Raw genomic sequence first — 26,567 nt, 5'->3', positions numbered from 1 at the left:
GGAGATGAAATTCATCGTGCAGCTTTGTATTAGGCACAGTTCATTTGTTATTCAATTTTCACAACACAGCAATTCTATGAAATAGATGTGGATATTGGCCTTTTAGCCACATGCTTAGAAAGTTTAAAAATTTCATGGGTGGCAGACTCTGTTCTCTTCATGAAAACAGGAGATTTCTAATAGAAAATCAGATCTCTCAGCTATCCTTGCTGCATAACAAACAGCCCCACAAATTCCTGGGCTGAAGCGCATGTTTGTTATCTCACAGTTTTTATGGGTCAGGAATCTGAGCATAGCTCAGCTGGGTCTACTGTTGCAAGATCTGCCAATCAAGGCGTCAGCTAGGCTGTAGTCTTATTAAGGCTCAACTAAGGAAAGATCTGCTTCCAAGTTCACATAGTTGATGGCAAAATTTAGTTCCCAATGGGCTGTTGAAGCAAGGGCCTCAGTTCCTCACTGACTGTTGGCCAGAAGCTGCCCTCAGGCCCTCACCACCTCAGCCTCACCAACATGTCAGCCTATTTTATCAACGTGTGCAAACTGAGAAAATCACACGTACAGAGAGTCTGCCTGCAAGGTGGAAGTCACAAGCTTTTGTAACCTAATCTTGGAAGTGGCATCCATCACTGCTACTGCATTCTACTAGCTAAAGCAAGTTATTCGGGGGGCGGGGATGACACAAGGTCATGATGACAGAGAAAGCAGGAACCACTGGAGCCCTTAGCAGCTCTCGAACCATGCAATTCGGTTTAGAACACGAGGCAAAAGAAAATGCAAAAAAAAAAAAATCTGAGCTAGTTCTAAGGTGCAAATTACAGATTATAAGCTCTAATGTGTAATTAACTAATAAGTTGTAGTCAATTTTTTTCTGAGTCCATAGCTTCTTCTCTTCCTACAAAACCAGGCCACTTTCCCAGAAGCAGAGCATTCCCACTGTTGGAAGTTGTTAGAAAGGCTGTGTAGGAATGATGAAGTCCTTGACTCCGGGTTGTCGAGTTTGGATTTGATTGATTTTAGGTATTTGGCACTTTCTGTGAATTCTCTGCTCTAAAATTGGTGTGTTCTCAAGAATCTAGATGGTAGATTGCCTGCAAAATGGCTCCGATCTTCCATGCCTTTGCTGTAACTATAATCTTGGCTGCTGTCACCATTGGCAGGTGGAGTCCTGAATACGGGCGGTCCTTTTGACTTGTTGGAGGTAATAAAATGCAAAGGAAGTGACAGCATGCTTGTTCTGAACTAAACCTCAAGGCGATGTCCACACTTCCACTGTCTTTCTTGGGACGCTGACAACTCTATGAGAATAACCCCAAGTTAGCCAAGGGGAGAATGGAAGTCCACCCTAAGCGGAGCCAAGTCAGTCCAGTTGCCCAGGTGAGACACCTTACATGCAATCGGTCAAGCTCAGCACAGGTCAACGCAGCTACTTAGCTGACACTCAGCTGGCCAAATACACAAGAGTGAGTCTCTCTCGGAGCAGGTCACTAGCACGACCTGGCCAATTGGGAGACGCCCGGGAAATAGTCAGTGGTTGTTATTTTAAGCCACTTGTTTTGAGGTGACTTATTCTGTAGTGATATTTAAATGACAATCAGTAAGGTAGTTATAGAGAAGGTCCATTTAGGAAGGAGGAACTAAGGTCAAGCCATCACTAGAAAACCAGTGTGAGATGAGGCCTGAGCTACAACCAGTAGCAGTGAGGAGAACTCACTGCCTCCAAGGCATTCAAGGGGTCACGTTTCAGTAACATTCTCAGAAATTACGTTTGGATGCCACGCAGTGTACTGGGACACCAGAGCCTAATAATCTAACGTAAAATTTCCTGGGGACCATTTAGAGTACTCATAATCTCAATATTTTTAAGTAGATAATCATAAATATTAAAAAACATTTCTATTTTATAAAAGGCATAGAAGCAACGTTATAGTGAAATCACAAACCAGACACATTTCCTCTCGCGGGGGCTTCCCTGACACGTCGAGTACGTGACTGGTTTGCGTTTTCATACACGAGACTTGTCATTGAAAAGTGATACCGCCCAGCATGCATCTGAGAACCGGGATGGTCCTAGAATTAGCCTCAGATGTGGAAGGGACCTGAAGGACCATTTACTCTAGCAGGTTTCTGTTAAAGGGAGGCCCTGGCTGATATTCTTCAGTGAACGCAGGCGCTTCCGCCGGCTCGCTCATCTGACTTCAGCTCTAAACATAGCTCTTCCTTAACTTAATTCAGTCTGGCTCCTTGTAACTTCCATTCACTGATTATCGCTCCACCCTCTTTGCACTGATTCTTCAAACATCTGAAGGTGGCTGGTGCTGGCCTCCCAAGTGTTCGCCTTTTAAAGATCAATAACCTTCAACCTCGCTTCCTTCCTGACCTCCCATTTGACCAGCTTTAAGTCCCCTCAGTATTCTGGGGGGTTTCTCATATATACAGTCAAGTTAAAATAAAACTAAATAAATTCAAATTAAAACAAAACTAAACCAAAAAAAAAAAAATTAGTGCACTACGTATAACTCAAGGTGATAGTCCAGTTTACTCATACCGAACGTTAGTCCGCTAAAAGTCCACGTCTGTTCCGTACGCAGCCCCTCCAGTCTCCTTTCTGCAGCCTGTGTGTTTGCGATTTGTGTTAGGGAACTAGGTGAGGGTTTCATAGATATACGAATATATGTATCCATAGTCCTGCAACTAATTTAGTGCCCTAGTGTGAATGTACTCTGTGCCTATGGCTGTGCAATTATATATCATGTTACATATTATAATATATACTGTATATAATTGTACAATAAATTAAATATATGTATCTATACATACATATAGACATATAATTTCTATAAAATCCTGTCATAAATGCCAACTGCGGTGACCCATGGTTTCTACCTGTCCTTGCTTCTGGGTAATCACAAACTTCCTTTCAGGGTGCCCATGTCACTGAAAATGATAAAAAGTACGGAGACTATAAAGGAGACTTGTGTAAAGTCTCAGACTCCTGCACTCAGCTGGCACTGATTCATCAGTAAGCAGTTTGGGTACAGTTTGTCAGCTATTATGAAACCACCTAACTGCGCTGCCCTCCCCATTTCCCCATTTATCTCAATCCCATACTAGCGACGCTGTGCTAAATGTGGTCACGTCTACGACACTCTGTGACTGGCCATCCCTTGTCCAACAGGAAAGAAAACATCAGAATGACAGGTCTTGGTTTTGTTCTTCACCCATGTTGTAAAAGCTAAAACTCTTATTAGCTCTCACAGAAGTTGTGTGGCTTTGAATATTATAATCCTTATTTTTTTTAATCATTGATACCTTAAAATTCCTGTTCGATCCTATTGGCATACATACTTTTTCAAGTGGATGTTCATGAAATTATTAATCACATGACCTCTTAACTGTCTTCGTCTTCTCCTTACCTTGTTACATGGTCCAACTATATGAGAAACTGCTACTGTTAATATACCAACCCTATGTGCATTGATGTCACTTTCTTCAAAATCATGTCATTTATAGGTGGGACGGATTCAAACAGAAAGAGCTCTTTGAGAGACCAGATCAGTTACCCGCCCTCCTGAAGTAAAACGAAAAACAAAATGGAAATGACTGTACGAGTTTTAATAAAATGGAAATCAACCCGAATCACCAGATGCTTAGTGAACGCCTGCATCTCAGTGCTGTGACCTGGGTACTATCGAGAATATAAAATATGTAAGTGCTGTTCTGTCAGGAAGGAGAATGTATAATCATGTGAAGAGAGAAAGAAACCCAACTATTTAAATAACAGCATCAAATGATTATAAAAGAGATGTCACAGGGTAGCACGTGATTCAGTGTCAGATGACCTGTTCAGACAATAAATGTTACAGGAGCTCAGGAGAGGGCAGGATCGTTTTGGACGGAGGTAGTCAGGGCTGTGGAGATGGGTGTGAGCTGGGCTTGGAGCTGGGCAAGTGGGTACACCTCAGATGGAGCAGGCAAAGGAGAAGGCACTTTGGAAATTTGGCACGTGGCATCAGTAAAAGTATTTTCTGGTGTGAATGGAGTGTTAGTCAGACTTTTTTTGGAAAGGTTTTAAAGACTGTCAGAAAGAAATAGGAGTACTCAGTAAGTTCTTGGAGGAGCTAAGTGACATATTTTTGGAAAGAAGATGGGAAAGCTATTTGGAGAGAGGTGATGATTTGTGAAAGGACTTGGAATGGGAACGGGCAGAGAACACGGGCTGTGGTAAGTAGGTAGTCTTGTCAGCAACGTAGTGTGGAGTAGCAGAAAAGGAGAGAAAATAAAATAAAGGCAGAGGATGCCTCTGGGCTGGCATCGAAAAATGGCCGAGGGTCTTCTATGGTGCATCTTTTGTCTTTTAAAAAGCAAAGCTAAGACAGCATGAGAGCTGGGTAAACCGTTTAACTACAAGCACAATCTGGAATTGGTGTTGGGGTCCACAGCTTGCTTCACGTTGCCACCGTGGTGTATTTAAAGAGCCGTGACTGGGGGGACGGTGTCACCAGCTCGCTCGTCTCCACTGCTGACGTGTGAGTTCAGGCGACACTGCGGCGGACCCCGGCATGTGCACAGCTCACCTCTGCGCCACGTGTGAGCCTCATGCCCCAGCCACACGGCTCCGCTCACGCTGCCCGCGGCCGCCCGGCATCGTGGCCCCAGCACGACCCCTGACGCCACCGTGCTGCTGCTTCCTGTCTCCGGCTTCCCTTTAGACCCGAGCCTGCCTCCCTTGCAACTGCTTCACCCTGCAGTGAACTCTGCTTTCGAAAAGCTCTGCTTGTACGACCTGTGCCCATGTCACAAATTTGGCACTTATCCCAGGGGACTTATTCTCTTATTCACAAGTTCCTTATAGATATATTCTATTATTTAGATTTTAAACTTATAAGCATTATATTTTTATCTCTTTACATATCTGTATAGCACTTAAAATGTCTTCTCATACATATATGCAGTTGTCTACTATGAAATCCTGCGTCGTACACATACAAACACATGTGCACGTGCACACACGCGTGCACACGCACACACACACACACACTTCTAACATGCTGTCATTGCCCAAATCTCTGCAGAAATGTCCTGTGCAGCAGAATACGTTTTAAAGCTACTGGGTATATTTAAGATTTTTCTCTCCCTGTATTTCAGCAGTTCAATCATAAGTAATTATTTCTACAGGGAAACAGGGAGTCCACAATTAAGTGTCATGAAATCACTTCCTTTAGCAAGTGTTTTCTAAAATGGCACTCTCGTTGGTGTTTCCCTAAGAAACGCCACAGATGCGTTTTAGTTACCAGATTCCAGCTTAGAAAATAGGCAGGCTTTCCATCAAGATTCTTAGAGGAATGTCCCCCACTGATGAAGAAGCCACTGGAGAAGACAATAACAATTAAGTTCCTCACAGTGTTTAGAACTTAACTGGTAGAAGAATGATTTCAAAGATTTTGTATGGAAAGTTCCAGAAACCCAAAGCATAGGTGCTATAGACGGTATGTTTCTAATAATGAGGTCTATATTATATAGTTCTCTAATATATGTACACATTTTCCCGGTACACTTTTTATTCTAAACCAGGAGAAAACAAACATAAAAAGTCACACGAATGAAAGCCCTTATGTTAAAATCGATACGACCAGAAGATGCGTAGAGAGGAGGAATGTTCTGACATAGACTTGGCGTCTTCATACCGTCTTTGATACGGAATAGGTGGAATGCGTTTTTCCTCAATGCCAGGGAACTACCACTTATCTTTTAAATGAATATGTTTCTACATCTACAAAACACTAAAGGGAGCTGATTACTTAAATGGTAGAATTAATATAATTGTTATGTAAATGGTCTATCTAATTATCTAAATTATAACCAAACAAGTAAAATTAGAATTTTTTTTTATATTGAGGAAAATTGAAGCAATGTAGTCCTAGAAGAATCCTAAGTGTGATGACAATAAAAATCATATTTATTATTGAAAACTTACTTTACAGTAATAACTATTTTTACGATAAAATACCATTTTCAAAATATTAATAACTGTGTTTACAGGGATAGATAATTTTTAGTCACAAATGGGCTGCCTTTCACTATATATAGTATGTAAAAGATAAGGCCATCGCTTTAAATGTTCAAAAATATAATTATATAGAGATATTAAAGCAGACAAAATCATTTAAATTGACGATCATAGCTTCTGACAGAAAAAAATGACTCTCCTGCAGACATCAATTTTCCTATTTGCAAAATTATCAAAAAATATATTGCTTTTTTCTTTCTTGAAGTTTTTATAAGAACTAAATGAAATAATTTAGCATGTTTTCGTACATATTTCTTTTCACTAATATTTTTCACATATTTCAGTTTGTTAACATCATAATAGACCCAAAGTCTCCGCCCCTCCTATTCCTTTTTCTCTCTCTCATTCCCTGAAAATTTTTTTTCTTCAGTGATCACTGCCCTGACGAGTCATAGCAGTACCTAGGCCCTGCTCCAAAGAGCACCTGGACTGTTGGGAATGACCGACACAGCAGCCGTTTCGCCGAGCGTTATGCTCGCCTTTCCATAGCGGGCACTGCCATGGAGAGGAGGTGGCCTCTCGGGACAGACGTTTCCAGCTCCTCTTGCGCTCAGAGATGGCCCGGTGCCGGGAAGGCGCTCGGTGAGGCCAAACAGAAGGGGATGCTCGTTGTCAGGGCCCCTGCGCATCCCGACAGGCAGCGGCCTTACGTTGCCGTGGGCCTTTCTTTGGTGGGTCAGTCCCCACCAGTGGGACGTGAGCAGCGACCTGCGCGGCTTTGCGCCCGGAGCCCTGCGGGGTGGGCGGGCCTGCTCCGCGGTCTCTGTAGTGTGTGCGCAACTTTTAAGAGATCGCGGAGCCGTTTCCCACGCTGGCTGTCCCAGTTTACACCCCCAGCAGCAGTGAAAGGTTCCAGTCTGTCCACCTCTTTATCCCTGCTTGGTACATCCCAGCCCCTGTATCTCCCTAACAACCAATGCTGTCGACACTCCTCCTGTGACTTTCAAGGCCACGAACTTGGACCTCGACAGTTGCTTTTTGTTGTTTTTAGTTTGAAAGGTATGTTTACCACTTCAAGGAGAACTTTTTTGTGTGTTTTAAATCTTTAATATTTTAAGTTCCTCATTTCTAGGTTTGATTTTTCTTTCCTTCCAGTAGGACTTCTTTGCTGAAGGCTTTCTCTCTCTTGAATATTCTGCTCAACCGCCCCCCATCCCCCCTCCCCTGCCCCCTTCAATTACTGGGCTGGTTCAGGCGTGTCGTGATTTTATTTTGTCCGGTCATTAAGTTTTCCGTCCAACTTCTGGAGCACCCTGAGCAGCAGCAGCACGCGTGAGAAGGATGTGCTGCAGGCTGTGTCCTTGTGGGCTGCTTTCTGCAGGCACAGCAGCAGCCAAAATGCCAGTCCCAGCAAAGCACTGAAAGGAAAGCATTTTTGCTGACGAGTTTCTCTGAACTGTCCCCAAACTCTGTAGAAAGCCACCCAGCTCACTCAGTCAGCGCCTCCACACTGTCAGGCGAGAGGAACAGACACACGGTCCTGTTTATTCCATCGTGATGCCAAATTTTCTTTCATCGTTAACACTGCACACTTTTCACCTCTCTCTTCTCTGGGTCATGCTTTCAAGGATTTTCCCATTTTGTCAGTTAAAAATTAACCCGTGCTTTGTTTTATTCAGCAAATTTGGTTGGGTATTTTTTTCTTTTTAAGCTGCATTTCGGTTGCGATTTTCATTTGGCAGAATTTCTTTGAGTATTTTTCACCAAATGCATACTTGAAAAGTATTAACCCATCTGCAGCTGAGGTCATAAAGCAATAAATTCTCCTTGTGTCTGTGGTCCCAGGGCTTTCATATCCTCTTGTTATCCGACACTGAGCCTCTGATATTTTTTAAAAGGTTTAGCTGAATTCTTTTGACCAGTGTCCAACAGCATCCATCCCAGTTAAACCAGGGGCCACAACCCATTTCTTTCTAGAGATGCTGGGCTGCCTTGGATTCTGTGAGTTTAAGTGTTTTGTACTATTTTCTTATCTTCGGCTGCTTAATTGGAAAAATTATCGTGACTTAGCATTCTCACTGATTCTCCTGGGATGAAGCACATGATGCTGGGATGGAGGAAAGAACCAAGGATTCTGGAATGTTCTTTTCCTTAATGGGAGTTGGGTAACGCTGAGCCTATGGCTGCACCTGCCACTCCCATCCTAGGATGATCACTGATAACCAGCCTGCAAATGTTCTCAAACACAGAATCAATCTCTTAGTTAAGTGCTTTTCTCGGGCCAGTCTAGAAAGGATAGGAAATATAAAGGGATTGAAAATAATTAAGGAGCTTAGCAGTTTTTTAAATGAGAATTAAACAATAAATTAAAGTGTTATTAATATTAAAATGTGAACAGGGTTGTTTATGCTTTTATTTTTTGACAGAGTACACAGGTGACTGAAAATCATTCTGCCTGTCATAAGTTTCATTAGATGCGATGCAGCGATTCTTTTAAAATTATGAACTTTGATATGCCCTAAAACATGTAGGAATCTGGGTGAGATGACAAGGGACAGGACTAATGTGCAGATGGCCTAGACTCCCTTCCCAGAAGTGCATCATAAAATATTTCATCTGCCGTAGGATGCTTTGGGGAAACAATGGCCTCAGCTCAGTTTTGGCCCACCAGCCAGCACTGTGGACCCTTACTCTGTCCATGGTTCTCATTTTCTGTTATCAGTTAGATTCACTTCAGATAAAATACCTGACCTAAACCAGCTTGTTGATAAAGGGATATATGTATTTCTCACGACTGAAAATTCCAGCGGCAGGGCTGGCGTTAAACACAGCTTGAACTGTGGCTCGGGAAATATCAGCAAGATGCGACTTTTTTCTTCATCATGGATGCCTCCAGACCTGCCCTACATGGGTGAGAGATTACCGCAGACTTCATACCCTTTCAGCTCCATTTCCACAGGGAGGAACTAAGCATTTTTCCAGAAACAGCCAGCGACACTTGGTGACATCACATGGTGACATTGCTTGTTGGTGTAGAAGGTCCACTGGCATTTGTAATGTGCAGAGGAACTGCTAAGACCTGTTTTATTCTTATTCTCCATTTCAGAAAATCTTGTTCTTTTGCACTTAACGGTGCTATAAGGGGAAACAAGGGCATGACATTATGGCTCGTGCTGTGGACCTATTAGCTTCTTATTAGCACGTGTCCATTTATTTCTTTAAGCATGGGATAGGGTAAAGGAAACGAACGTTTTATTGTTGCAAACCCAGCACTGTGACGTATGTGAGGTGTGGTCAGCATTTAATCACACCGTTGTTCAGATTTGCAAAGAAAACATGGCACCTACATTGTTCCATAACCAATCCGATCACCTTTTTCTTACATCTCTCTACCTTTCGAAGAAGGGAGACAAGCTTGTCAGTATAATCTCAGCATCTTGACACTTAAAGAGTCCAGGCTGTGAGTCAGTCAATTCGAAGAAGCTATTTTTAAATACCTTGTTTTAAAAAAAAAAAGCCTTTTATCTCATAGGGACTGTCTTTCTCTTGTGTCCTCCTTCTTAGACATGGCCTGTTGGGGAAGGTCACTCAGATGGCCTAACTGCTAGGAAAGGGTGGGTTTTGAATTTTGTGTGTTTTCTGGAATCTCAATGGCTCTTGCTCCATGGTTGTCCTTGCCCAGTGCCAGAAATGGTGACAATTAAGGTGCTGCGGTTAAGACGACTCCAGTGGCATCCACAGTGTGTGGCACCTACCTGCCTCTAGTCACGAAGTCAAGCAAGCAACGGACTCTAGAGCCCCGTGGCCATCTCACTGTCCCTGGGAATGTTCTGCGTCTCCTGTCCACCATATGCCAGGAAGGCAGGAAAGCCACGTCTCATCTAACTGGACACCACTGCCACATTACCAAACTCAAGCTGATAAGGTTTCCCCTCAAGCTAGAAGACCCTCACCTCCCAGCCGCACTGCGAGAGCTTCAGTGCAGAGATGTGTCACACGCAGCATTTTGTCCGCTTCCCCTCAGCTGCCGCCTCACCCCTGCCTCGATCCTCCCAGCTAGTGAGCGGCGAGCTCTCCACGTGCCATTTCTCTGACAGGGATTTCTGTCACATCCTATTTTCTCTTTTTCTAGGTCATGTTCAACCTTAGATGTGGTAGGATTTGACCTTTTCGTACTGAAAGAAACTTAATGATTACCCTGTTTGACCCTTTTCTTAGTAGGATCAAAAGAATAGGACATCCATTCCTTCCTCCCCTGAGGCTGGATTTCAAGACCATTTTCATAAAAATGACAACAAATCAACAGCCCCTTTGTTGTTCAGGTTAATAAAGTCGGAGGCCACATGTATCTCACGCAAACGTACATTCTCATGTGATAACTCCTACCTTCCTCTGGAATCACGCTTCGAATTTAACACCCAAGAACCACCGAGAAGCACGGAGAGCTTGCGAATCGTGCCCAAGTCCCCCCACAGATGACGCAGAACCAGAATTCTGATTTTCAAACCGAAACCTGTTAATTTTAAAAGTTGAGTCTTTCCAAAGTGCAGGCTTTTCCAAAGGAAATGAACATTTTGTCCCGTAACTTTTCCTCTCAACACCTTTTGGAAGGGTGAAGACATTCAAGCTAGTACGAGGTTGCTAACTTACAAGAGGAAGCCCTCGAACCTGTTGAGGATGGTCAGGCGTTTTAATGATTGCCCGAATTCCTCGACGTTCGAGATGGTCAAGATTGTGCATTGTGAGAAAAGAGTGGGAATGAACTATCGATGAATTTTTTAAATAAATTTTTGATTCAGCATATGGAATACATTTATTTTTACTACACTTTAGTGAGAAATTAACCCGATAGATCATTTTAATGAATTTATGATTCTAATTGTAAACACGGGCTGTCTCCTAACTCTAAATTGAATATATGCGATGCAATATAAATGTAATATGGAAATTCGATTTTCAATATGACTTTACTTGGTTAGTGTAATAACTGAATTCCTGAGGTGTCTACAGAACAAACTGCTCCACTAGGCATTCTGTTTTTCTTAGCGTTCAGTCGTTGGAGTTTAGATGAGGAGCGAGTGAGCTGCAGTCACAGCCCCGCCCCCTCCAGTCCCTGCTGGGCTGTTCCAGCTCCTCAGCGAGGTCCTTCTGTCGCCCTGGCTTTGTTTCAGATGCTCACGGTCCTTCCACACTTCGTGCCTCTGGAACGTCAACCTCATGCTCTTGTTTCTCGTTATTCACATCTCAGCTCAACCCCAGTCCCCTGGGGAAACGTCCGCTCATGTTCATCTCTCTCTCTTCACCCTGTTCGTTTCCTTTCAGCTGTTCAGTGTAATTTCTAGTTCTTCTGTTGAACTCAAGCATCCTAAACTCAGAAACATTGTCTAGTCTGGTTCTTGTTACATTCTCAGTGTGGACAGAATGCCTATGACTAACTGCTAGGCTTTTAATATTTGTTGATCGAATTAATAGTAAGATTTGACACACTGCCTAGCTCATACATGAAATGTAATAAATATTTTAAAAATCTAATCGCATCTTTAAAATAAGATAAAATGAAGATTAATTTGCTTCTTTTAGAGAAGGTCCATTTGGATATTTAAGAGGGTTTATACATCACAGTTATATACAGAAACTCAACAATGTGATTATCCTTTAATTAAGAGTAATTCTTAACTCATGAATATTGGTATGCATCTTTTAAAGAAATCACTGTCAAGTCTCTTTAAATTTTAAGTCTAAATCCTTGGGCCAGAACTCAGCCCAGGACTATATATAAACTTCTTGAAATCAACCACCTGCAACATTCTGAGACAAAAACTCAGATGGGGAGAGTTTCTAACCTAACAATAAGATGAATCTGTGCTCCTAAAAGCAATCGGTTTGTCTATAAAATGGTCATTTTTTAAGTGTGCTTTACTTTATCAGGCCAACCGATCAATGTCTAATATTTTGAAATATGTTGCTTTTCAAATGGTAAAAATATACTTGCTATTTTGTAATGCCTTATTACATTTTCTGCTACCTTTTTTTTTTTTTCCTAGACACAAACCTAATTAGTGCACATTTCTGAGAGGTCTATGGAAAGAAACTTTATTAAACACGTTCAAATGTATTCCTAAGCTAGTAGAATAGTAAGCCAAGTGAATTTAAAGTGACGTTAAAAATAATCACGGCAACAGGCTCGAGAAAAGGAGACGACGTAGTCAGCTTTAAGCATGTGTATTCTTACCACTCGCGAATCAAACCTGCTAAGTTGTAGGGTTGCTATTTGCTTCAACTTCTTACTACATTCTTGAAGGTCATTAGTCTTTAGTAACTACAGTTTCCACATATTCTTGTGTTTTAAGAACAGGTGGAAAATAACTTTATATCTAGAATTAAAATGGAAAGAGAACTATCTCTATAATAGCCAAGAAACAGAGATATAGCATTTTTACTGTATTCCGAAATATGTCCAGGTTTTCACTTGTAAATGAGTAACCTAACAAGAAATAGCATGCAACAAGGAATTACTTAAAAAAAAAAAAAATCACGTTAGACTTCAATGGCTCAAAAGAGGGTTAAGAAATTCCAAGTAACAACAGGTCTTTTCCTCTTTAAAGATACCTGGTTTCTCCAATGGCTCCCAGCATCCATTTGTTTACCTGTCCATCAGTTTGGTTGGTTTCATTTAAGTCTCTATTAAAGTAATCAATTTGCATAATTAACAGATACGTAAAGAAATTTCTCTATTCAACTAGTACTACTTTTGCCGCTAACGTGCTATTTTAATTTGTCTTAATTCTGAAATAATTCATATTTGATAAATTTAAGTTACACACTGAATATTAATCTTCGAATACATGTTCCCTGCACGCATAGAATTCTCTCTCGGACACAACTACCTAAAAATAACAGGAAAGTTAAAAGTTAATGAAATCAGAATAACTATGTTCAAGTTAGAAAGGACTTGGGAGTTGCAAAAGAAAAAAGCATACATGACAGCAATGAATTACTTAGCTAGCTCTCTTCTTCTGACAAATATGATGGGTCTTGGTATCCTCATGGACTTACAAGGAATTCGTTAAAAGTTAGTGTGAAAACAGAAGTCAAGGCTACAGTTCACATTCTTTAAGAATGTATCAGTGAGTCAGAGTTTTTCTTACAATGCCTCAAGGAGTCCAAAGTTCTTAGCTATATCGATTATTACCTTCTTCATGGGATCCTTAAACTTTGAAAGGATATACAAGTATTCTAAGGAGTAACACAGATTGAATCAAATACTTGACGGCTTATTTGGAAAGGTCTGTTTTTATCGTGTGTGTGTGACATGTCACTGAGTCGGCTCCGATACCCGGTGACCCTGTGGACGAGTTCCATCCAGTGTCCTGTCCTCGGCATCCCTGCTCAACTCCCGCCGACCAGCCTGTGGCCTCTCTCGTGGAGTCGACGCACCTCGCACGTGGCGACTCAGCCTGTGGCCTCCCTCGTGGAGTCCACGCACCTCGCACGTGGCCTGCTTCCTTCCCTGCCGCCCTCTGTTCTCCCCGCACTCTCGTCTTTTCCGGAGCACCCTGCCTTCTCACGACGTGTCTGAGTAGGACGGCGTCAACGTTGCCTCCAGCGATGTCTCAGGCTTAACTTGCTCTGTGAACCACTTGTGCATCCTCCCTGCGGTCCAGAGCCTCCCTCCGTGGCTCTGCCATCGTCACTGAGTCTCACATGAGCCCGTTTCTTTCCCATCGGCCTTCCTCACTGCCCAGACTTCGCATCCGTACACAGTAACCGGGCGACCAGGGCGTGGGTGGCCTCGGCCTCGGTCTCTGATGACACACCTGTGCTCTCGGGGATCCCTCCTGGTCCTTCCATCGCTGCCCTTCCGATCCTCCGCCTTCCGATTTCTTGGCTGCGCTCTCCATGTGAATGATGACTGAACCAGTTAACAAAGTCTTTAACAATTTAAGCCTTCACTGTCTCCTTATATTTCTATCTTAATTCTATTTTTAGATGCTTTTACAACTTCCTCTGAGGGCCAATAAATAAACTAAGGAGATTTCTTTAAAATATAAAACATACGATTAGCTTATTTTCATACACTTTTTTATTTTACTATTTTTTATAGTTTTATAGTCTTGTTTCATTAAGCAACGTTGAGTAGAAATATCGTTTGAAATAGATATGTCAGGTGGGATGTTCTCATTTACTTTATGGTGTAGACACAGACATTCTTCCCTCCCAGGCAGCCCTAGGCAAACTGTGAATTATTTGGCACCCACGATGTTTCTTCTTCACTTTTTCTTTTTCCTCAACCTCCAACCCCTTCACAAAGATACTTCCAGTAGCATCTGCCCCCAACTGAGAAACAGTGGCCTCCTGCATCACGCCATCTTTTAAGTATCTAAGTGCCCATCAAAGTGCAGGTAAAAATGCCTAATAGAGAAAATGCGTTACTTTTTACCAGTGAAACTCACTAAGAAAAAATAAAGGTTGTAACCAAAGGTAACACACACACACACACACACACACACACACACACACACACACTCCCAATTCATCTACCTAGGAGATAACACTCCTTCAGATTTATCCGTTTGTTTCTGTGTAACATATAGAGTAAACAATGATCCACATTATCATCCCTGTGCCAGCATATCCTATATACTAAGTGTCATGAGCCAGTGGACATTATTTTGTTTGTTTTGGTGGTGTTCTTCTCTAGAGAATCAGTCTACTGGTGACTATGGTATTTCAATAATACCAAGTGATAAAAGGTTGCTCTACAATCAAATGGCCAATATAGTTGCAGTAATATCTTTGAAATGCTTCTCTCACCCTAGTTATAGAGCTTTAACTTCTGTTGTATAAGCCCTTATCTTTGTTTCTTTAAAAATGAGGTAAAATATTTCAAAGATTAAAATTTGCAGTGGACCTTTATCTGAATGCTCTGAAATATCCAAATAATAGTGTAACCTAACCAAAATTCAGATAATTAAGCCAAGCTTCTTGTATCACCTACATTCTATATTACCATGTATAAACATGAGAATTTTTGTTATTCATTAAAAGTTTCAACAAGTCTCTGGAAATATTAAACTCACAGCAACAATAACAAGTTCAGTGCCGAAGTCTGCAGACTTTCTTAAAATTGTTTAATGTGATGCCAATTCAGTGTGTCTGACTTTAGATGTTTTTTAATAAATGGTATATTTTTCTGTAGTTTCTCCAAAGTAATTACTTTTTAAATATTTTATAATCAAGTGAAATATTACATGTTCTTTTGGATGTAATTAATTGCTGTTGGGATGGCACTGGCTCTTTGAACACTCCAGGGTGTCACTTGTGAGATGACCATGACAATGCATCATTCACATCCTAGTGACATGAGAATATTAATATGCTTCCAAGTGCCCCTCGCTAACCTAGAAAACCATTTATAAAGAAACGTGATCTAGAAATTTATACATATAACTTCAGCATCACCGAATGTATTTATTTTTCTGAAAATAACATCACTCAGATCAAAGCTAACAGTTTAAATGCGAAATCTTAAGAAATAAAGAGTAATCACTGGTATGTTTTTCAAATATTACCTGAACTAGTCATAAAAATACCTTTGACTTTATGAATATACACACAGGGCCACTAAATATTACTAGAATCTGACATCTGCCCACATATTCTATTTTCTATATTTTCATTTGTTTACTCAATATATTTATAAGTTACGGGAACAGTTTTCCAAATTAGAGCTTGGAATTTAAGAGAAGCTCCTGTCACGTTATCATGGAAGAGCATGCTGCACAGGGTTCTATTACCGTACTCCTGTCTTACATGATTTTACAGCAACCACGAGTGCAAATCTTATTAGCGGAGGTTTCATGTCATACCATCATCTCTCTTAAAGATTGTCCGTGGGCCATAAATTCAGCTCTTTTTGGAGACTTTGTGAACATACAAGATTTAAAAATTATTTTTTATATGCAATAAGATGGTCTCAATGGTGATCATTATAAATTTTTAATTTTTAAGGATTATACTGAAAACTAAATAGATTTGAGGAATGTCCAAGTGCTGCTGCTGTTGCAGCCTCTTTGCTAATGACTTGACACATCTAGTTAAGACTTAATCCAGTTGGAGAGGCTGCCTGTCGTTTTGGCTGAAAATACCCAGAAACTCAGTGTTTCTGGCCCTTGAGTAAAGTAGAACCAGAAAGAGGTGTCAGTTCTATGTGGTGTTCACACACTGAAGCCCAAATGTAGCTTAAGGAAGCACGCAGAGAATAAGAAACTCTCATAAGACAGTATGAAGGAAAAATGAAACACCTACGTAGAAACCTGAATTTTCCTCCAATTAGCATAGCAATTATGGGCAATATCTACCCTCTTTTGGATTTTTATAATTATCAAATGAAACAAACATGTAAAAGCACTTAAGAAATATTGAAAATGAAGCACTATGTAAGGCTTACTATTTATATTCTGTAATTAAAACATATCGCATAAACATCAAAATAACTTCATTTATGCACTTTAGAACTAAAACCTGTTTGGCATAGTTAAGAAAAAAATAAACCATACACCCTCATTCACACATACGTCTATCATCTTCCTGCATCTTCCAGTTAAAGTAAAATAACTCGCAGTTTAAATTGACCTAGAGATGCACTGTAGTCACATTATTGTATTCTCGGAGATTATTGATTAGTGTTCCTATTTACAAACAATGGAATTTAATGTAGCTATTTAAGCAGAGAAGTGTGTAAAAATGTATCAAGTAGCCTGAGGGATCTGCAAGAGGCCGGGAGAAATGTCCACTAACAGCCGGAAACGCTGACTCCGCGATGCGCAAGCCCGACTCAGGACTGTCGCGTAAGACCGCCCTGCCGCACCCTCCGCGCTGACGGCCAGGATGCACCAAAGCCACCCGGGAAGAATGGGGTGCGCGACGGCCACCGCGCTGCCAGAAGACGAGACATCCGCTCGTGTGACTCGATCACGCTGCTCACTTCCCCCTCAGCGTGTGTGAAGCCGACACACAGGATCTGCTGTGCTCAGCCCGCGCGGGCGTGCAAGGCCGTGCCTTCCGTTCTCACCCATTTCCCTCCTGCTCCGTGCCCCATGCACTGCTAGGCATCAGGGATACCGTCTGAATAGCTCAAGATCCTTGCCTATGATAACTTTACAGCCGAATGAAGGGTAATATGTAGTCATTAAAAGTTAAAGAAAAATTCACTCGTGGATAAAGTATAAGGGACAGAGAAAATATCAGCAAAACCAAAGATTGTGTGTGTGTGTGTGTGTTCAAACATATCTGCGATGCTTAATACCTTATTTACCAAAATTACTGAATATAAACACACACACAGGCAGGCATACTTTCAACATTAGCAGTAACCTATTTTAATCACTGAGATTTTATATTTGTGTGCCATATAGTAGCTGTACAAATATAACTAGGACTAGCTCAAGAGATTTAAGTTCAAACGAGGTATTGAGTATTTTATGCTCCATATGACATTTTTAAAAGGTAGCGAAGAATTTTTTTTTAAATGCAAGTCACCAGAATTCTTCCAACACTTTGCATTTTTAAAGATGGAAAGTTATGACACTACATGAAAAATGTTTAGAGCGAGGACACCCATGAGCAAATAAAAGAGGGGGCGGTAAGAGAGAAAGTCGTCCTATAAACTCAGATCTTACCATGTGATATTTTTTTCATAGAGACAGAATCGGCTGACATAATGAACCAATTCTGGGAAAATACAAAAGGATCTTATAAGACAGTCAATAGGATTTTAACAAGTGATCGAATCTAGAGTATCTGTAATGAATGGAATGAACTAATTAAAAGTTCGAGGGACTTAGAAGAGGAGGAGGAGGGAATAGAGCAGAAAAAGCACCCTCCTGAATTCCAAAATCACAAGAAATAGATTTTGAGTTACCTCTGCTTTCTCTTTGGCTTCCCATCCAGACATATTTTAATGGATTCTCCTTTAAATAGAAAAGCCTCCCAGGGCACCTGCATGTTGTAGCAGGTTGGATAGAGCTCTGCCTTTCAATTCATTCTTTGCTCTAATACCCAATGCACCTACATGAAATCTTTCACATCTCCTGGAAAAATCTAATACTCAATGATTTGTAAAATGAGACTTCGACATTTTTTTAAAGTAGCTTGTTTTCTCCTGTGTTTCTCTCTAGCATGTCTGTCTGAAGTTTTTGTCTTTCCTAATTAAGCCAGAATGATAGGCTCATTTAGAATTTTTTTTTTTAACTTTAATCACTCTTTTTTTTTGGCAAAACCGCCCCTCCATTTTACTCTGTTGACTATGAATGCAGCACATGTCAACTAATAACATATAGTGTTTTCGGCAGCCATAAATGATCTCTGCTGCTTAAACCCCAACTGGGTCAAAAAGCATATAACGACATATATACATATGCATGTATGTTTGAGAGAACAGTTCAGACAATGATGACCTCAAATTGGTTAGGAAGGTGTATCTCTAATCAAAACATATTAGCTATGGATTTAATTCTTATTTGGTAATTGCTCTTATATAAATAACATCGTTCTTATGTCACTTATATAAATAATATATAAATGTCTTCAAGATTGTCTCAAAGAAACATGTTAGAAAATATTTAATCACATCCTTAAATTATAATCTTTGTGTTGTGACTTTTTTTTTTTAATTCCAGGTAAGATCAATTTTATAAAATTTTTAAACGTTAGAATTCCGTTTTATTAAGGAATTTTAATGGACTAATATTTGCCTGTTGTCCTTAAATATTCAAAACTTCCTTGATCGTTATTTTTGGTTCCTTTTCTCTGTCATGCCCATCATGATATGGTGTTTTACTATAAAAAAGAAAAACAAAGCGGTGACCAAAACCACACAGTATACTGACACCAATAGAGCTCTTTTTTATAACTTTTTTTAAGAGCTTAAAAAACAAGTCCTAATTTCCTTTCTGCAGAAGTAAGTTCTCTCTTTTAGCGTAACTCTTCAGACTTGCATAAGAAATACGATGTCCTTCATCGCCGACAGCCAGTGCTGCCTTGAGACAAGACGGTAATCTGCCAGGCCTCGTTAGTTCCCACACGGCCACTGAACTATATTTCAGGCACTATTTATTTATTTATTTTTGCTAGAAATAAAAAGTATAAAAAAGACTTTGTCTCAATCATAAACTTAGAATTTATTCAAATTAATAATATTTCTACTTTAAAAGAGACGAGTGATCATATCTTTATTCTTGAATCCCATTCTGGCAGACCATAATCACGCCCCCTGCTTCTAATTCTCCATTTTAACTACTTTGAAGCAGAAAGTTATTTAATACAGCGTATTATGTGACCCTAAAACTATTGGAAGAGCTAGGAAACCAGGCTCTAGGCAAATCTCTAGTTTCTCTGGTTTTGAACTTATTTAAAAATCTCAATCACATAGTGTGGCTGATGATGTATAAACTATGAAATCTGAGACTTAGAAAAGTCAGATCTCCAGGTAGAAGACAAGGGAATGGCTCTGAGGAATCCGGAATAAAAGAATTTTTCCAGCAGAGAAGACTTTTTAAAGTAATAATCCCTATGTAATCATTAAATGTGCATTATTTACTTGACAACTTTATGTGACAAGCTTTAGGAATACAAAGATCAAAGGCACAGTCCATGAACTCAGAAATTCATTGTCTCTTGGAGGAGATAGACTAGTAATCCAGTGATTATACTGAAGTGCAGGAAAGCGCGATAATCAATGTGATCACAGGGTGTTACAATGGTACAGAAAATAGTTCCTTACTCCCATGAATGTCCCTGCTCATGTGTCCCTTGCCTTTCAACAATCCTGCTGATACTGAATTACCTGAACTTCACTATCACTCTGATGGCCATAATTGTCTTTTCCATGATAACCAATTCCTACCAGTCACTAAACCGCACCCAGTCCTGCCCTCCGCTCTGGTCAGCATGGAGCTGGTTACACAGCGCCATGACAAGCTGTCATCACCTTGGGATATAACAGCAACCAGACCACAAACGTGACGCAAGCAGGGTGGCTGAGGACAAAAGAAAGTCTACACAGGGTAGTCCAGAATACGGGCTTTGGCCAGGGGACATTGAGTTCGTAGACTACAGAGGACGACAGAGTCATCTAAAGAGAGTGGGTCAGGGGCAGCTGCCTAGAAGGAGGGGAAAGTTTGTCAAGATGTAACTTTGCTGACTTTGAAACTGGCCCCCATAATGTGCTATGATTTATGTTTATTAACATGTTAACAACTACAAGACTGCTTGCACAAAATCCTGATTTACCTGCGATGCGCTCTGAGAGCCAAGGAGAGAACTTACAACCCGAATTGCTCAGTAACAAATGACTCTTGCTAAAACTTAGCACAAAAAAGTCACTATTAAATTGGAAGTATGTTATCCGATATAATACTTTATCACATACCTATCTTTATTAGACTTGTCACTCAGTCACCTCAGATGATCATAAGGGAGTGGGGAAAAGAGCAAACAGATGGAGATGGTCCTTAAAGGTCTGAGATAGAGGAAGGCAGCAAAGATCAGGGGGACATGGAACTCAAGCATTTGAAGTTTAAAAGCTCAGCAGTGTATAAAAACAGTGAGCGGGAGGGTATTTTTTGACGCAAAATAATCTGAGATTCAGTTTCTACATCCCACAGTACTATCGCTTCGTACAAGGGGGTGGAGTAAAAGCCAGATCATGAAGTATCAGCACTATGTTCTACATACAGTGAGCACTTTTCTAAAAAGTCTTGCTAGTTAATAACATATAGAGTTTTTTTCTCCACAGCTTATTTCTTCCCTCGCCCCTTCTACTGCTAGAAAGAAATCTCGGGACAATGACCTTTCGGCTACCAATATAGTTTTGAAGATTAAGATCAGTGCCCAAAATTCATTTCATTTTTAGTTAAACTAGTTTTCAAGCTTTAATTATAACTGCTTATTGCTCTCCCATTATTCCTATTAAAATATAGCTTAGATTTTAAATTCAGAATACTTGCCAGACACTTTAACATATGAAAAACACTTGCATAAGAATGAGCAATGTGTTTACTACTTTAAATTTAGTTTTAGCTTTTATGGTAATGTCAGCGATTAGTTATGTGAAGCACTATTAAGTGCAATGAGTTTGTTACAAATATTTCCTGAAGGATAGCGGCAGAAATATTGAAACAAATTCCCCAAGCTAGGAATTACAAGGGGGAAGACCTCTTCTTGCTGATCACAAGCTGGTATAAGCCTTTTCTTCTTGGTTCATCCAAAAGAAAAAAGAAAAAAAATCTATGGTATTAAAAGAATAAAATTAAGAAAATAAATAATTTGATGCAAATACAGCCTTAGCATCTCTGTAGGAAGCTGAACTCAAAATCAAGATACGGAATCATTTAGGGGATATTTTTGGCAAGGATAAAACTTCAGGACCAGAATTCTCTGAGAGAAAGCAGCACCGATTTCAATTTGCAAAAAACCATTCAGGTGTGAAATGTGTCTTTCTCCCGGAAGCCTCTATTTCGGTGGTGCAGAGCTCAGCCAGTATTGTGAACCCGGCCTCATGTCACCTCAAGTAAGACGATATAATGCATGTGTGTTCGCTGCACTAACTGTACTCAGCCATGACTACATTAATGGTGAAGCTTCTGTAACTTTATTTCCTCTTTGAATATTTTCTTAAATTATGAACTCAATTGTTTTTATTTGGCAGTTTCTTGTTAGTGGTATACTTAACCATAAATCAATGAGAAATGCTAGTTTCTAGAGAAAATGGCATGAATATGTCACATATTTACTCAGCAGCCAGTTGACAGGTCTAGTAATTTTGTCTGTATTTACTGTATATTCTCCTGCAAGAGGCAAAATAAATTTGTTTTCCTCATCTAGCATAATGTGGTTTGATAAGATTGCAGTCTTAGGAACTATCACAGAACAGTTTATGGAGAAAAGGACAAAGGAAATTGAACCTCTCTTTACTCAGGCATATTAACTCAAAACAGAAAGAAAAGAATAGATATAAAGATTTTATTCAAGAAGAGGGTGCAAGAGGAAAATGTTCAGATCTCACCAAGTGTCCCAAATTGTTAGGTGAATAATGGGGTAAAAATCAACCTATTATGTCTTCCCGTCATGTGATAAAATACGATGAAGCAAAATGAAAGAAATTTTGTGAATCAGAAAGCCGAGGTCAGATGACAGCTCCAACACCATCTAAAGGGCCTTGGGAAAGTCCTAACTTTGCTCAGATTCAGTGTCATCATTTGTAAAATGCTTAAGTGTCTGTGTTTTAAGGATAGTATAAACCTTAAATGATTCTCTAGCACTACAGCCTGGAACATAGTAGGCTCCCAATTAAACATGCATGTATGAATATTCCACCTCTAATTTCTTCTGATTTTATTTCACTCTTTTCCTTTATATTTAAGCAATACACTCCTGTACTGATGCACTTAAATAGCTGTGTACACGAAACCACCAAAACCAATGAGACCTTACTTACGTTTTGTGTCATCTCTAATCACTTTTTCCTAACGGTTCTCAATGGAATTACAGTCACTCGTTTCTATCAGTTAGCTGAGGTCTTAACAGTATAGTGTTTACACTTTTATAAACCTTAGCAATTGACCAGACTCACAGAATGACGTTTGACTGTAGAAAGTATACTCATTTAATAATAAAAAAAAATACTAACTCAATAAATACCCTAATAGTTGCCTCCTATTAATGCTATTAATGGACATTAACCAAGCTATGGAGCCATATTAGATAATTTATCTGAGGAAGAAGAGGAAGTAGGGAAGGAAAGCAGACATAAAGCCGAATAGCATGCATATGATTATCGCAGGAGACCATTTGCAGGATGACAATACTTAATAAATGGACAAACTACAATTAATAGTTACTGTTTAATTACTGTAATTATCTTGGTATCATGGAAACAGCGCTGGAGTTAGAGGTAGAAGATTAGTTTGAGTCCAGTATCTTCTACTATCAGCATATTAACTTGGTCAATTCTCTTAATGTTTCGCAATCTAATTTTCATCATATATAAAATGGTAATAATCACCTGTCCTGTGAACCTCATAAAGTTATGTAATTTAAGATAATGTATACAAAAGTTTATGTGAAAACGATAAGTAGTAAGCAGCGTATAAGCAACAGTAATTGTATTGTTGGTATCGGTGACAATGAAGATCCTTCCCGGAGAAAGAGAGAGAGGTCTCCAGTCCCTTGGTGAGTGAACATCCAGAAACGGAAGCCCCACGTGTAGGAAGAAGAATGCACACAGCGTGAAAGCCCTCCCACCACCATGACCGTGTGCACGTCTCATTCCATGTCTTCATTTGTAAAGTAGGAATGATCATCATTACTTTATAAGGTCGTAGGTTATAATTGAAATACCACCTATTAACAGTCTAGCCGAGTACGAATACTCTCATTCAATGCTCCCATCTTACTGTTTGTTTCTACAACCAGCACTGACCTCAGTCAAGTACGATGACGAAGTCCTTTGCCCTTAGTGACCCACGAGCTGTCACACCACTCCCAGAGCCCGACCTTTCGGTGATCACTCTTCCTCCACACATTCGAGAGTCTGTTTAGTCACTACTCAACATTTATGGAATGCCTATTACAAGCCAAGCACAAAAATGACTAAAATATGCCCTGCCCTTGATGTGCTCCCCATAAAAGCAGAGAGGTACGGAAATGCTCTGGGCCGAGGAGAGTGAAGTCGGAACGGGAGGACATCCCTGACGTGACGTTAGAGCATGACACCGCTCAAACCGAATCCAGCCTTTTCTTTTTCTTTTCTTTTTTTTTTTATTTTTTAGGCAAGGCAACCCTTGGTTGACCTCACAGATTGCAAGGACCTTGTCAGTTTACAATCTCTTATTTTTTATTTTATACGCCTACAGCACCTGGTCTTCCTAGGTGGTCTCCCATCCAAGTACGAACCAGGCCCGACCCTGCTTAGCTTCTGAGATCAGACAGGGATCGGGGTTGTTCAGGGTGGCGTGGCTGTAGACGAGCCTTTTCTGAATTATTTCTCTAATTTCCTTTCGTAACAAACAACTCTCCAGCCGATATGCCTCTACACTTTTGCTAAATTTTCAGTATGCATTCGGTTGTATTTTAACCACAGGAACACATACTCCTGCTATTAGGAAAATGTGCTTGGATACTACAGAGCGGAAGAATAACGCAGATAGAGAAATTCTAAAATCATATTTAAATGACTGATAGTGAAAATTTACATAGGTTTTCAGTCATCAGAAAGGAAAAGTCTGACAGTAAAAAAAAGCAATAACATCGATAATGTGCTTTAGAGACAGATTTCGATTATTTAAATTCTGTAAATGAAGTTGCTGAAGTTAGAAAGATATACTGATTTTACTAATTTTATATGCATGGGACACAGGAAAGAAGAATTTTGTGTGTATATATATATATGTGTGTGTGTATATATATATATAGATATATATAGATATAGATATTTAGTCATCATAGGCTCTGGACTTTAATTTAGCGAACTCTTTAAGTGACAAACTATAGAAAACTTTTATATTCAGTGAGAAAAAGACAGAAAAGGAGCCATGTGAGCATGAAGTTACCCAGGATTTATTATATTGGAAAGGACTGCACATTAATGGACAAGTGTGAAAAATTTGGGTGGATCCCAAGTGACAGAATGGTTTAAGAGAAATCTAAGCTCTTAAAGCTTCATAAACTGAGTAATAACAAAACATAGGAGCTGTGAAGCTTAAGGGAGTTAATCTAGGGTCATGTATAGAAATTTTTAGCAGAAAAGGACATATAAATAGCTAATTTCTCATCTTTGATTGAAAAAAGATTACCATGGAATTCAAACTCTTGTATAGATTTACTAAAAGACTGTTAATTTCATTGTATTAGTTAGTACGCATCGGATTTTGATTTTATTGATATAAAAGAATAAGGCCTCAAAAGAATGTTGGTAAATATTGAGCCAAGCCTATTAAGGCACAAATTAAATGCAATATATCATAACATAGACTTTAATATATCTTCATATATATGTATACATAGGAAGCCATATACACGAACCTATGTAGCTTTGCATATATACATATAAATGCCAAAATTAAAAACAGGATCATCAAAATATTACTTTCAAAATATTTAGCATAAATCCAATGAAATTTTGAGATATGAATAATATGTTTCTCAACTAGATCTCTTCACTGTATTTGCTCATTTCTCTCCTAATTTTATCACCGGTAGTTTTGGTAAAACAAAGAAATATACATTATTTTCTCATTTCACTTCCTTATTGCCAACAAATGAAGGTATAAGATTTGTTTTCAAATAATTTCACATAACTGAAACTATAAATATAGCAAGGAAAGATGGAACGCTGCTATGAGCTGTAATAGTGGTAAGATAAGTAGCTTAATATGGATGCGGCTAACAAAATTACTGGTTTAGTATCTATAACAATAGGGATTTTTTTCTTTTTGCGCGTTTGTTTTATTTTGCTTTATGGTTTGTTTGCTTTTTCTCCTCTATTCTTGAAATCTTTCTCAGATCCAACTCTTGGTAGTAAGCGTGAATTTTCACACTTAACATCCACAGAATTCAGGAATGGTTCTGTCTTCGTTTCTCTATATGGAATTCAGGTCAGTAGAGAAAATTTGTTTTTTGTTTGCTGTTTCTTTGATAAAGAGCCAATTTAACATTGCTTAATTTAAGGATTATAACACTGTATTCCATTCTCATGGTATCTGGTGCTGGCTCTGATGGCTGGCAATCATTTCTATAGTCACAGCTTTGGATGTCTCACACCCCTCAAAATAAGTACCACTCTGATGTTTGAGTTGTGCTTGCTCGTAAATAGCACACATCTGATTTGGCCTTCCTGTTGCCTTGCGCAGCCTCCTCACCACCCAGGCACACAGAAACCTTCGTGCCAAATCCACACCATCTCAGGCCCAAGAGGAGCTTCTCGGAAACATCACGCCTCCACCCCGTGCGCCCTTTTCCCCGTGTCAGGGTTGCTGGACACGTCTCCAAGGCTTCTGCCAACAACCTCTAGCCAAGCTGCAAAATCCCAGGAACTTAAACGCCCTCCATTTCCTACTTGCTTCTTCAAAAGCTCCCATCAGAGTTTGCTCTCCCCTCTTGCAACAAGAGACTCACTTACCTCTCATCCTGCATTGGGGCAGCATTTGTGCTTCCTACTCGTTTTACACAGTCTCCGATGGTTTTTTTTTATCTCATACCTGGTGATTTTTTTTTTTCTTAACTTATTGAACTATAACTGAAGTACACTAAACTGCACATATTCAAAGTAGATTATTTGACCCAGTGTTGGAACAGATTTACACCTATTAAAAACCAACATTTGTCTAAATAGCCCATCCATGACGTAGTCTCTTTATCTTGTTGGTCACGAGATTCATTCTGAGAACAGAACCCATCACTGACTCTCGGCTATTAGATCCACAAGGTTAATGCTCTGTGCATCATCCCATCTAGACCGTGTGAACACATCTGCAGAAAATCGTTCAAGTTCTTAACTTAC

At 39.8% G+C, this 26,567-nt stretch overlaps 1 pseudogene; it reads right to left on the bottom strand.

The window, feature by feature from the left end:
• Positions 1-23,913: 23,913 nt before the first annotated feature.
• On the bottom strand, positions 23,914-24,033 carry LOC120619345 (uncharacterized; annotated as a pseudogene).
• Between the last annotated feature and the right edge of the window lie 2,534 nt (positions 24,034-26,567).

Source organism: Pteropus medius, unplaced genomic scaffold (genome assembly GCF_902729225.1).
Source record: "Pteropus medius unplaced genomic scaffold, Ma_sr-lr_union100, whole genome shotgun sequence".
Taxonomy (NCBI): domain Eukaryota; kingdom Metazoa; phylum Chordata; class Mammalia; order Chiroptera; family Pteropodidae; genus Pteropus; species Pteropus medius.
The sequence above is the reverse complement of the archived record's forward strand: the minus strand, read 5'-3'. Positions and strand labels throughout refer to the sequence as shown.